Below are 14,397 nucleotides of genomic sequence, written 5' to 3'. Positions count from 1 at the left end.
AATATTGTTGAAATGAAGATCAAATAGCTGTATGTTGAAATATGTTGAAAAAGTCAAAACTTTACATGGGGTGTACTTACTTTTTCATGTGACTGTCTATATATATATATATACATACATACATACATACAGTGCCTTCAGAAAGTATTCGCACCCCGTGAATTTTCCACATTCTGTTGTCTTACAGCTACAGAATACCCAATAATGTCAAAGTGGAATTTTGTTTTAAAGAAATTCTTACAAAATAATTCAAAGTGAAATACAGAAATATCTAATTTGCATAAGTATTCAACCGCCTTAGTGAATACCTCATGGAAGTGCCTTTGGCAGCGATTACAGCTTCAATTCTTCTTGGGTATGTCTATCAGCTTTGCACATCTGGATTTGGAGAGTTTTCTCCCAATCTTCCTTGTAGATTTGCCCAAGCTCTGTCAAGTTGGATTGGGAGTGTTGGTGAACAGCAATCTTCAAGTATTTCCACAGATTAATCAATGGGATTCAAGTCCGGGCTTTGGCTGGGCCTCTCAAGGACTTTCACGTTCTTGTTCTTAAGCCATTCCAGTGTTGCTTTGGCTGTATGCTTGGGGTCATTGTCCTGTTGGAACATATATCTTCGTCACAGTCTAAGGTCTTTTGCACTCTGAAGCAGGTTCTCCTCAATACAACACACACAACAACATGCATTTTAAGGCCATTTTCCCTGCTAGAGCGGGGGTTAGCCTTGCGGTCCCCATGACAATCTTCTCCATTTTGCCCTATTTTCTGCATCTCTCCTTGTTAACCCCCTTGCCCGCATTTCTTCTTCCACCATCTTTAGCCAAGTCTTTCTCGGTCTTCCCCGTCCTCTACTGCCTTCTACATTCATTTCCATCACTCTTCTCAACCAGGCACTTTCATCCTTCCTCAACACATGACCAAACCATCTCAACCTGTTCCTCTTCACAGCATCAATCACAGGCTCTATTCCCATCATCTTTCGCAATTCATCATTTGTCTTCCTCTCTCTCAACGATACTCCACACATCCCCCGAACCATTCCAATTTCCACCCTTTCCAGCCTTTGTTGCTACGTTCATTACCCATGTCTCGCTCCCATAAATCATAACACTTCTCACACATGCAGCATACACCTTTCCCTTCAGCTCCAACGACACTCCCCTCCACATCAGCACGCCACTCAGTTCCCGAAACTTCTTCCGTGCACATCTCGAATAATATAATAATTAATAATAATTAACTTTACAATTGGTTATTTTTAACTTTTTGAACAATTTCCAATGTTTTCTAAAAATGTTATAATTTATAACTATTTTCATTCCAGGTCTGGTCTTTAACTGGAAAAATGGCCCACTGCAAAACACTACTGCTGCATAAGCCTGAGTTTTTGAAATATGGCTTCACCGAGATGGGAGAAAAATCTGGGAATGTCCAACCTCAGTGTGTTCAGTGCCTGCAAGTCCTCGCCAATTAATCTATGAAGGAAAATAAATTGAAGCATTATTTGCATTCAGTTCATCCAAACTTTGTCGAAAAGCCACTGAGTTACTGGGGGGACAAAGAAGAACAGGTAAAACGAAGTCGGATTGATGCTCACTCGAGTTCAGCCTTTACTCTGGAGAAAGCTTCCTTGGCGTCCTTTGAAGTGGCGTGGTATATTGCAAGATGCAAAAAGCCCCATAACGTTGGAGAGGAGCTGGTGAAGCCAGCAGCAGTGGCATTGGTGAAAACTGTTTGCGGAGCGGATGTTGCCAACAAGATTGAATCGGTACCACTTTCTGACAATAGCATCAAACGTCGAATTGATCTCATTTCACTCATTTCAGATGATATTTTGGTTCAACTGTTTGTGGCACTGAAAAAAGCAAGGGAAAAAAAATCAGATATGTGTTAAATGTGGACGTAATTGAAGTCAGAGAAGATATTCCGGGATTTCAAGAAGAACTTATAGAACTCAAGGAAAATCAAGTGCAGAAGCAACGCTTTGAAAAGCCCCCGTATTCGAAATTTTGGACCCAAGTTGAGGATAAGCCCATTCTGATTCAGGAGGCTGAAAAAGCTCTTCTCCCTTTTCCAGCAATATATTTCTGTGAACAAGGATTTTCAGGTCTTGTTGCAATCAAGACGAAAGCAAGGAACCGCGTGAATCCTTAGCATGACTTGCATTATGCTCTGTCCATCAACATAAAACCAAACTTAGAGGAGCTTACCCACAAAATGAAGCAGTATCACGGTAGTCATTGAGAAAATCTTTGTGTAATAAAGTCTCATTTTCATGTAAATATGTCCAATTAAAAACTCTTTGAAAATCATTTTGTGTTGGTAATTAATTCAATAAAACTATATGAACAAACACAATATATCAAAATGATAGGTCATTAACACTGCATGGACAGCATTTAGGGTCGCCAGGCCAGGACAAGATTGTATTCAGGGTCACCACCAAAAAAAGTTTGGGAACCACTGGGCTAGAGTAAACTTAAAACAGCTCGAAGGAATAAAAACAAGTCATCCTGGCAGGTTTTTTTTTTTTTTTTTTTGTATACTGAATCGAGGCTCGTGAAAGCTAACATTTACTTCACAAACAAATCAACCAGACAAACAAAATATATCAAAAGAGGGAGCGGAAAAACAAGATGGGGAGAGAAGGGGAAGCACACAAACACAACATTTGAGAGCAGGGAGATGTGTGGAAGGGAGAGGGCTTGGGGGGGGGGGGGGGGGGGAGGGAGAAGTATAAAACACAAGGACACCAAGGACTTCCAGGACAGAAGTTGGTATTTCAAAAAAGTGGAATTGGGGTGAAATTAGCGGGGGTAGAAAAGATCAAGGTTTTGGATGGGGGAAGATAAGAGATGGTGGTGAACAGCTGTTTTAAAGACCTGGAGGGTGGAGTGGGATTGAAGAGAGTGAGGGAGTTTGTTCCAGAGGCGGGAGAAAAGAGGAATTGAAGGAGTGAAGGTGAGCAGAGAGTCTTGATTTTGGCAGTTTGACCATAAGAGGGTTGCAGGCAGATCTTGTGCGACCTGTAGGAATACTTGCGGGACAGAGCCCACAGAGAGCTGGGGGGGCAAGGCCAGAGAGGAGTCGGTAGAAGACGGAAAGACCACCAACCTGCCTGCGGTGAGTGAGTGAGAGGCCCTCGGAGTTAGCTTCATCGCGGGAGATTCCAATGATTCTGAATGATTTGGTTTCAACAGCGTGAAGACGAGCTAGGTGTGAGGCAGGAGCACCAGCCCAGAGGGGAGAGCAGTATTCCATTGAGCTGCGGATGAAAGCCTTGTATGTGGTGAGGAGCTCAGGTGTGCCAAGGAAGGACTTCGCACGACGGAGGATGCCCAGTCGACGACTGGCTTTGGAGGCCAGATTTGAAATGTGGTTTTCCCAGGAAAGATCATGGCAGATAGTGAGACCCAAAAGCTTGAGTGACAGAACTTCTTGGAGAGGATTATTCAGAAAGTGGATGGGAGGGTTGTCCAGTCGGTCTTTTCGGAGAGACATCGTAAGAGTGTGAGATTTGTCAGGATTTAAAGACAGGTTTAGGAGTTTATTTAGCAATCCTGTGAATTACCGGATGTTTCGTTCGGTAGCGGGTGAGGAGCATCTTCTTGTTTGGTGGTGAAAGCCCTAATTGGCTGTGTATGTCTGCAGCAGTTTTCTCTTTTGAGTAAAAGCAATCTATGTCATGTGAAGATAATTAAACGTCCTCGAATCTCCGGTCTTGATCTTTTGGTTTTCATTGTGACTACTTTATTTGGAAACTTTTCCAAAACTTTGAAACAATCAGCACAAGTCATACAAGAGGACAATATAGATTAGACAAATAGCCAATGGTAAATTAATTTATTGTTCATTAATGAATGTTGAAGTGCATATCGCTACAGTACATATGATGTTGGAAATGCTGCCCAGGTGACATCCTTTCTTCGAGTCATTGTCTTCTTACTCTCGGATGACAGTAGACAAATGCTTGTGGCAGGTTTGTGTGCCTGTTGCTATTTTCAAATTCTGCTTCTATAAATTGCCACCGTGGACAGCAAGATTCCGCTCTGTGGCTGCCTAAACCACTTTGTCCTTATTACAAACAGAAGCTTGCCTGAACAAAATGGACTCCAGCTCATAAGAGAATGTTTAGTTATCAACTCGTACCTGTCTTTTGGGTTTTTTGCAAACTTTGCCAAAGGTGAACCTGTATCTCCAGTACCTGCAATGTAAGGAAAGGTTTAAACACAAATAATTATGGAATACTGTTCTCCCCTATGGGCCGGTGCTCCTGCCTCACACCTAGCTCGGCTTCACGCTGTTGAAACCAAAGCTTTCAGAATTATTGGAATCTCCCGCGATGAAGCTATCTCTGAGGGCCTTTCACTCACTCACCGCAGGCAGGTAGGTGGTCTTTCTGTCTTCTACCGACTCCTCTCCGGCCTTGCACCCCCAGCTCTCTCTGTGCTCTGTCCCCCAAATATTCCTACAGGTCGCACAAGATCTGCCAGCAACCCTCTGATGGTTAAACTGCCGAAATCTCGGCTCTCTGCTCACCTTCACTCTTTCATTCCTCTTTTCTCCCGCCTCTGGAACAAACTCCCTCACTCCCTTCAATCCCACTCCTCCCTCCAGGTCTTTAAAACAGCTGTTCACCACCATCTCTTATCTTCCCCCATCCAAAACCTTGATCTTTTCTACCCCCGCTAATTCACCCCAGATCCACCTTGTTTGAAATTCCAACTTCTTTCCTGGAAGTCCTGGCAGTGTCCATATGTTTTATACCTCTCCCACCGCCCCCTTCCCATGCCCCCCCCCCCCAAAGCCCTCGCCCTCTCTCAGATCTCTCGATGTCTCCATGTCTCTCGGTCCCTGCTCTCAAATGTTGTGTTTGTGTCCTTCCCCCTCTCTCCCCATCTTGTCTACCGCTCCCGATGTTATATGTTTTATGTGTCGGTTTGTCTTTCTGTGTGATTAATGTTCGCTCTTTCACGAGCCTCGATCTTGTATACAAAAAAAAAAAAAAAAAAAAATTTCAAAAAGTTTAAATGTTTGTACAACAAAACACTTTCATTATTTTAGATATTTTATTGAACGTGCATGAATGTGTGAATTTGATGTAATTTCCAGTTGTCTATGCCATGTATGAAATCGAAGTTGGATTCTAAGTTAACCTGACAAAACTCAAAATAATATTTAAGTAATATTAATAATAATTTAAAATAATAAATAATATTTTCTTGCATAATATATGAAGCTCATATCAGAAGTAGATATATCTTTCATACAGTTGAAACAATGTGGGATAATAACTGTGGGGCAATCGTTAAGTTTTCGGAACGAGGTATCTGAAGGAGTCCAAGAAACCCGAAGTTTCAAATTTTCCAACTTACAAATGTATATCATGAGACATGGAGTATTTTTCGTGATGACAGATAGATGATTGGGTGGACTAGACGACTAGTAGACTTCTCCTTGCACCATCCTAGAGGGGGAGGATGGAGGGGAAGGAAGTAAGGGAGATGCGAGAAATTTAGCAGCGGTAAAGTGACTTTCAGGCCACCCTGTACATAAAAACTTGAAAATTAGAAATTTATTTATTTGTCCACAAATAATGGAACATTTCACTGTCAAACAAAGCTCAAAAAGTACTATAAAAAAAGAATAAATGTCATCAAATGTGTTTTACTTTATATTTACTATCTTCTTTTAGAGGAGAGTAGGTGCTGCGAAAGGAGTCCCATTGAAAGCTGTAGACTGGGTGGAATGCCAATACCTTACCAGTGAATTGAATTTGCAATCACTAAATTGCAATACAAAATGTCCATATTATTTTCATGATCAGCCGTGGCAAGAGGTTCAGTCCTCAAGGCCTCTCTAACATCCATGACCACTCCTGGGTTGACGATATACACTACATGACCAAAAGCATGCGGACACCCCTTCTAATTAGTGGATTTGGCTGTTTCAGCCACACCCATTGCTGGCAGGTACGTACATATAATCAAGCACACAGCCATGCAATCACCATAGACAAACATTGGCAGGAGAATGGGCCGCACTGAAGAGCTCAGTGACTTTCAATGTGGTACCGTCATAGGATGCCACCTTTCCAACAAGTAAGTTCGTCAAATTTCTGCCCTGCCAGAGCTGCCCTGGTCAACTGGAAGTGCTGTTATTGTGAAGTGGAAACGTCTAGGAGCAACAACAGCTCAGCTGCAAAGTGGTAGGCCAAACAAGCTCACACAATGGGACCGCTGAGTGCTGAAGCAAATAAAAATCGTCTGTCCTCAGTTGCAACACTCACTACCGAGTTCCAAACTGCCTCTGGAAGCAACGTCAGCACAATACAGTCAAGTGAAAAAGTCAGTACACCCCATGTAAAGTTTTTACTTTTTCAACATATTTCAACATACAGCTATTTGATCTTCATTTCAACAATATTGATAGATAAAGGTGATATAATATAACAAATATCATGAAACATTTACATTTTGTAGTCCATTGTATAATTTAAATAAACATAAATGCTAATTTTGCATGTGGAAAAAGTAAGTACTCCCTTGGCTCTAATAGGTGGTATTGCCCCCTTTGGCAGAAACAACCTCAAGTGGCCGTTTCTTATAACTGTCTACCAGTCTCTGACCGACTGGGAGAAATTTTTGCCCACTCCCCCATGCAGAATTCTTTCAGCTGTGCGATGTTTGAGGGGTTTCTTGCATGCACAGCTCGTTTCAAATCCCCCCACAACATCTCGATGGGATTTAGATCCGGGCTTTGACTTGGCCATTTCAGAACCCTCCATTTCTTTCTTTTCAGCCATTCCTTGGTGGATTTACTGGTATGTTTAGGGTCATTGTCATGTTGCAAGGTCCACCTTCGGTTGAGCCTCAACTTTCCGACAGATGGCCTCACATTATCCTCAAGCACCCTCTGGTACAATGAAGAATTCATAGTGGATTCTGTGATGGTGAGCTGCCCAGGCCCTGATGCAGCAAAGCTGCCCCAAACCATAATATTTCCACCACCATGCTTTACAGTTGGTATCAGGTTCTTGTGGTCAAATGCTGTCTTTGGTTTTCGCCAAACATGTCTTCTGGTATATGCGACTGTGGCCAAATAGCTCTACCTTTGATTCATCTGTCTGGAGCACATTGTTCCAGAAGTGCTGGTCTTTGCCTCGGTGTTCATTGGCAAACTTTAGTCTCGCCCTGATGTTCTTTCTGGACAGCAAAGGTTTCCTTCTGGGACACCTCCCATGTAGATCAAATTTGTGCAGCCTCTCTCTAATGGTAGACTCGTGCACTTTGACATCAACAGTGGCAAGAGCTACCTGTAGGTCCCGTGATGACATTCTGGGGTTCTTAGAGACTTCTTTCAGTATCTTGCGGTCTGCTCTCGGGCTGAACTTGCTGGGGCGGCCTGGCCTGAACAAGTTGGCAGTTGTTTGGAATCTTCTCCACTTGTAGATGATCTTCCGGACAGTCGAATGATTGATTTCAAATTGTTTGGAGATCTTTTTAAATCCCTTCCCAGACTCGTAGGCATCTATAACCTTCTTTCTGAAGGCCTCAGAGAGCTCTTTTGATCTAGGCATGGTGACGCCACACACTTCAACAACAAAGACCAAACCAAACAAATGTCTGAGGTTTAAATAAGACAGGTTCCTCCAAGATCCTCTCTAACGATGTTCTAATCATTTCTACCTGAGCTGGTGCACCTGATTCTAATTTTAGGTATTTGAAGTAGTAATAAATGTAAGGGTGTACTTACTTTTTCCACATGTGAAATTTGCATTTATGTTTATTTGAATTATACACTGGACTACAAAATGTAAATGTTTCATGATATTTGTTATATTATATCACCTTTATCTATCAATATTGTTGAAATGAAGATCAAATAGCTGGATGTTGAAATATGTTGAAAAAGTCAAAACATTACATGGGGTGTACTTACTTTTTCACGTGACTGTAACTGTTCGTCGGGAGCTTCATGAAATGGGTTTCCAAGGCCGAGCAGCCACACACAAGCCTAATATCACTATGCGCAATGCCAAGCGTTGGCTGGAGTGGTGTAAACCTCGCCGGCATTGGACTCTGGAGCAGTGGAAACATGTTCTCTGGAGTGATGAATCATGCTTCACCATCTGGCAATCCGACGGACATAACTGGATTTGGCGGATGCCAGGAGAACGCTACCTGCCCGAATGCATAGTGCCAACTGTAAATTTTGGTGGAGGAATAATGGTCTGGGGCTGTTTTTCATGGTTCGGGCTAGGCCCCTTAGTTCCAGTGAAGGGAAACTTAACGCTACAGCATACAATTACATTCTAGACGTTTGTGTGCTTCCAACTTTGTAACAACAGTTTGGGGAAGGCCCTTTCCTGTTTCAGCATGACGAAGCCCCCATGCACAAAGCGAGGTCCATACAGAAATGGTTTGTCGACATCGGTGTGGAAGAACTTGACTGGATTGCACAGAGCCCTGACCTCAACCCCATCGAACATCTTTGGGATGAATTGCAATGCCGACTGCGAGCCAGGCCTAATCGCCCAACATCAGTGTCCGACCTCACTAATGCTCTTGTGGCTGAATGGAAGCAAATCCCCGCAGCAATGTTTCAACATCTCGTGGAAAGCCTTCCCAGAAGAGTGGGTGCTGTTATAGCAGCAAAAGGGGGACCAACTCCATATTAATGCCCATGATTTTGGAAAGAGATGTTCAATGTTCGGGTGACCGCATACTTTTGATCATCTAGTGTATTTTGTATAGCTGGCCTCCAAAGCCAGCTGTAGAATGGGAACCTTCCGTCGTGCTGTCATTCCTTGATAAATTAGAAAAGCTCACAGCCTACAATGCCTTTGTGTGGATGACAATGGACTACTGCTCTTCCCTATAGGCTGGCACCCCAGCATCACATCTCTCCTGGATTCTATGGAATCCAAAGCTCTCAACTATATTGGTATCTCCAATCATAAGGCGAAAGTGCAAGACTTGTTGCTCTTACATCACCGACAGCTCGGTAACTTCTTTTTTACCGCCTCTCTCCTCTGGTCTAGCTCCTTCTGCTGTCAACGATCTAGTCTATTTCCTATAAACTCCAGGATAGACAAGTTCTTCCAGTAACCCCTTTCTGGTGTCAATAAAATCCAACCTTACTACTAAAAAAACCCCACTGTTTTGTTTCTCCTTTCTCCCATTTGTGGAACTGGTGTACCACCATTCCATGTAATCCTCCATCCCTACTCTACTCATTCTTTTCCAGCCCCATTAAGCCTACCTAACGTAACTCTATCCTCTTCCTTGCAGGTTACTGTGCTTCCTTCCCTAATTTCTCTTCTCCTCTGTTAGTTCATTCCCTTGCTTGTTGTATCCAACTGTGGCCCCACTGTTGCACTGTCACAGTGGTTCCCCTGCTCCACATGTTTGTTCCCCTCTCGACTCACTCTTTCATGAGCCCAGATTTTGGACACAAAAAGGTGCAGAGCAGTGAGCCAACCTAAAGAATCCACATCTATACTATAAGATAGCCATGTGTCTGTGTGTGTGTCGCCATTATTCTCAGAGATGGCTGAATGGATCTTCGTCAAACCTTCGGGTGGCGGATGTAATAAAGGTTTGACACATTTTGCATTGCCATAGTCTTTTTAGTCCCATACCGGTGGACACCAGAGGGGACTATAGGTTGCACTCTGTCCCTCCGTCTATCCGTCTGTCAGTCTGTCACGCAAAGAACAGCTTTCTGGACTTTTTTTCTAAACTCTTAATGCTAATGATTTCAAACTTGGTACATGGTTTCCTCATGACAAGTTACAGATAAAGTTCGAACTTCACGACGTTTTGATCATTTTTGACAAAGTTATGGCACTTTGAACTTTGCTAATTTCCCCAACAGTTTTCCAGACTATAATTTGGAGTGCGGTAAGTCAAAGCTGTTAATATTCCTTGTTTTAACTCCAATTTACATTCTGTTTCCACTTTTAGTTAGAAGTAGAGGTCTGTGCAACCATTCATAAACTTTATTTGGTGCAAATTGGATAATGTTTAGCCGAGTTACCTCAGACTGTGAGTTGGTAATTATATAATTCACACAAAGTGCAATACATGCAGGCTGCTCCACGGAGCGACCTTGCGGGCTTATTTTAACTCCGATTTACATTATTTTTCCCCTTTTAGTGAGAAGTAGGGGTCTGTGCAACCATTCATGAACTTTATTTTGTGCAAATCGGATAATTTTTAGCCGTGTTACCTCAGACCGTGAGTTGGTAATTATATAATTCACACAGTGCAATACGTGCAGGCTGCCCCAACAGTTTTCCGGACGACAGACTGCCGGTAGGGGACATGTATTGCAGCGCAATACTCAGAATGCTTGTTATGACAATTTTATGCTTCGGTTCCATACACCTAAACCTTTCACAGTTATAAATCTTGGTAATCATTTTTTAAAAGTTTGATATTTCATATAATCCTTATTGAGCACTTTTATTGAAAAGCAAATTCCAAAAGCTCTTTACAAAGAAGGAAGAGGTAAGAAAAGTAAAGAAAAGTAAGAAAAGTGAAAGTTGGGGTTTTAGGAGAGATTTGAGAACAATAATGAACGAGGCTATGACCTATAGAAACGTAGGCTATCGGATATAGAAAATTCATCTGAGTAACTATGCACTCTATACATCTTCAAAGAATTGAAACCTTGAGAGGAAAGCTAATCTAATCTCCTTCAGCAATCTGTTCTGATCCAATTTATTATAATCTATTCCAAATGCAGGTGCCTAGAGGGCTTTATAAATCCTGCTATTGAAGCAAATGCAGACCCAAAGCAGTTTCAGACTGAAAGGCCTTTAATAAAGTCAAGCGATTAACGGTACACCTGACCAAAATGCGAATTTGGAATTCGGCCAGGGTTGGAGAATTTGTATAAGATTGGAGAATTTCTAGCTATACATCACTTATCGTACTTGTGTTTCTAGCCAAACGGTGCAACCCAGGTGATATTTAAAATATCTCCGTGCAATAGCCTTTACAACTCTAATTAATGACACCAGCAACGGTACCCGCCCTATGGGTGGGGCTTCAATTGGGAGGCCCAAATGAAAACGCAAAATATCAGAAATTTAAGGCTTTTATTTTATTTTAAACGATTTATATAAACATCCGTTCAATCATATCACACGCAAATCATCAAAATCTAAACAGTAATTGTAGAATTTCAATAAAAGCCACATCACTGTTCATATCGGTAAATATTATTCCATCGTGTTTGGAAAAACTGGAAAATTGGGAAAACAATATAGCCTATTTTACTCCAAGGGGTCCCAGGATTACCCACCCAAAATATCGTTGCGATCGGTTCAGCCATTTTTGCGGTACCTGGGAACAGACAGACAGATGGACAGACGGACAGACATTTGGTGAATTTATAGTACGATGATATAAAATTAATTAATAAAGGCTTTGTTAAGCAGCCTCATCATGCTGACGTCATGGTGCAAAACAAATATGGTACTGTACATCAGATGGTGAAGAAGCCTGCTTCCAGGGTTGTGAAATTTGTTTCAACGACTCAGGCTCAAGTTATAAATAGGATAATTTCAACAACTTTCCAGGAAACTCAAGTATACCTCAAATATACAAATGTGCTTTCCAATGACCGGTTGTGCCCATTCATGTGTCTGTTTTTCACTTTCCCAAAAGTATCACGAGGATAAAATGGATAAAACTTTTGTACCTTGTATGGCACATCGATGTGCGAGGCTTGACCCGAAACGGTTCAAGCTCGCCTCTGGGTAAAAAAAAATAATACAAGAACAGACGAATAACATTATCAGAAACTAAAGATAGAAGGTTGCAAAGAGGCAACACAGACACAGGAAGACGCCAACCATATCAGCTTAAACTCTTGTGAAAGATATATAATGTTTATGTGATTACACCGGATGACAGTCAACTGAAATGTCTTCTTTCTTGAAGGACAGGATGTTGTATAAACTATGAACCTTCCCCCCCATCCCCTTCATTATATAATTACACCTGTTGATAGTTATTGTTTTGTTGGATTTGAGTCTGCCAGTAATCTCCCTTGGGCTCATTGGTCCAACAACAAAAACAACAACAGGCATTTTAAGGCCATTTTCCCTGCCAGAGCGGGGGTTAGCCTTGCGGTCCCCATGACAATCTTCTCTATTTTGTCCTATTTTCTGCATCTCTCCTTGTTAACCCCCTTGCCCGCATTTCTTCTTCCACCATCTTTAGCCAAGTCTTTCTCGGTCTTCCCCGTCCTCTACTTCCTTCTACATTCATTTCCATCACTCTTCTCAACCAGTCACTTTCATCCTTCCTCAACACATGACCAAACCGTCTCAACCTGTTCCTCTTCGCAGCATCAATCACAGACTCTATTCCCATCATCTTCCGCAATTCATCATTTGTCTTCCTCTCTCTCAACGATACTCCGCACATCCACCGAACCATTCGCATTTCCACCCTTTCCAGCCTTCGTTGCTGCTCTACGTTCATTACCCATGTCTCGCTCCCATAAATCATAACACTTCTCACACATGCAGCATACACCTTTCCCTTCAGCTTGTACTGTATTGTTGCACAGTAATATTACACTTGCACTGTATTGATTGGTCCATTGCACTGTATTGGTCCATTGCACTGTATTGGTCCATTGCACTGTATTGGTACATTGCACTGTGTTGATACATTGCACTGCATTGCTGCTGCTTTGAGTATGTTCTTATAAACAAAAAAACACCTCCATTATATTGTGGTGCTGTGCACACACGACTCGATTGACAGAGAGGTAGGCCACAATGCGTTGACACAACAAGGGTCTTTATTCAGAGCTCGCACTTCAGCACTGGGCGGGCTCGAGCTTAGAGCCCGCATATATGTCCCGAGGCCACGCCTTGCCCCCGGGCGTGGCCGATCGGCCAAAAGGCGGGGCATGCATTTCAGTTCCCCGCCTGGACGCTCGCGCCACCCACTGGTGCGCGGAATTATTGTCCCTTGTGCCCGCCACATGCGCCCCCCCCCCCCCAGAATTCCCACGCACCTGAAGGGTGAGCTTGCGGGGAAGCCGGATGATCTGGCCGAAACGCCCCCTGGCGATGCGTGCAGGGCTGGGGGGTAGTGGGGCGGCGGGGCTGGGGGGTGCTGGGGGTCCGACCGCCGGGGTAGGTGGCCTCGACGCGGAGGCAGAGCTGCTTGCGGGGGGTGGTCCAGATCGAGGTGGGCCGGCTTGAGGCGGTCCACGGAGATACGATCCGGGGCACCGCCGATGTCGACGGTGAAATATTTGTCCCCGGTCTCCAGCACGTGGAAGGGCCCGTCGTACGGGGGCCGTAGCGGTGCCCGGTGGGCGTCGTGCCGACGAAGACGTACTCCGCCGTGCGAAGCTCCGGGGCGACATGGGAGGACGGGCAACCGTGGTGTGCCGTCGGCACCGGGGCGAACCTCCGGGCGGTCTCCTGCAGGGTGGAGCGCTGTTGCGCCGCGGACCAAGGAGCCGTGGAGTCGGGGATAAATTCGTCCGGTACCCGCAGTGGTTGCCCGAAGACCAGCTCCGCCGAAGACGCGCACAGGTCGTCCTTGGGCACCGTCCTGAGGCCCAGCAGGACCCAGGGGAGCCTGTCGGCCCAGCTGCCGTCGCGGAGGCTGGCCCGGAGCGCGGCCTTCATCGAGCGATGAAAGCGCTCGCACAGGCCATTGGCCTGGGGGTGGTAGGCCGTGGTGCGGTGCAGTTTAACGCCGAGCCCATGCGCCACCGCGCCCCAGAGCTCCGAGGTGAACTGGGGGCCGCTGTCGGACGAGATGTCCGAGGAGGCGCCGAACCGGGCAACCCAAGTGGCGATGAAGGCTTGTGCCACATCCGCCGCAGACGTCGCCGCCAATGGCACGGCCTCCGGCCACCGTGTGGTGCGGTCCACCATGGTGAGGAGGTGGGTGAACCCCCGCGAGGGGGGCAGAGGTCCCACCAAGTCGATGTGGACGTGGTCGAACCGACGCTCGGGCACCGTAAACGGGCCAACGGGGCCTGGGTGTGGCGGTGGACCTTTGCACGCTGGCACGTGAGGCACGTCCTGGCCCAGTCGTGGACGTCCTTCCTGAGGCCATGCCAGACGAACTTCGCCGCGACGAGCTTCTGGGAGGCCTTCGTGCCTGGGTGGGACAGGCCGTGGAGGGCGTCGAAAACCGGGCGCTGCCAGCCAGTGGGCACAATGGGGCGAGGCCAGCCGAGGGAGACGTCGCACAGGAGGGCCGCACCCGCGACGTCGAATGGCACCTCGGTGACGCGGAGGCCTGTGACGGCGGTCCGCAAGGCCTGGATGCCGGGGTCGGCGGTCTGGTCCTCCGCCATCCGTGCATAGTCGATGCCGAGGTGGACCGCGTGCGTGACGGACCGGGAAAG

The 14,397-nt window shown here is 45.2% G+C and overlaps 1 long non-coding RNA gene across 2 annotated transcripts in view; it reads right to left on the bottom strand.

Annotated features, from left to right (window-relative positions):
* Nucleotides 1–579: 579 nt before the first annotated feature.
* Nucleotides 580–14,397, bottom strand: part of LOC137431257 (uncharacterized) — a 40,851-nt gene continuing 27,033 nt past the window's right edge. The window contains exons 1-4 of one of the 2 annotated variants that reach the window (XR_010985231.2): nt 11,311–11,462; nt 5,373–5,464; nt 4,147–4,201; nt 580–595 (exon numbers count right to left, since the gene is read on the bottom strand). This is a non-coding gene — a long non-coding RNA (uncharacterized LOC137431257). Of the gene's footprint in view, nt 596–4,146; nt 4,202–5,372; nt 5,465–11,310; nt 11,463–14,397 lie in introns of those variants that run through there. The other variant, XR_010985232.2, reaches the window with a different exon arrangement.

The sequence above is a fragment of the Myxine glutinosa genome, chromosome 7 (assembly GCF_964187855.1).
Source record: "Myxine glutinosa chromosome 7, kmMyxGlut1.1, whole genome shotgun sequence".
NCBI classification, from domain to species: Eukaryota; Metazoa; Chordata; class Myxini; order Myxiniformes; family Myxinidae; genus Myxine; species Myxine glutinosa.
The sequence above is the reverse complement of the archived record's forward strand: the minus strand, read 5'-3'. Positions and strand labels throughout refer to the sequence as shown.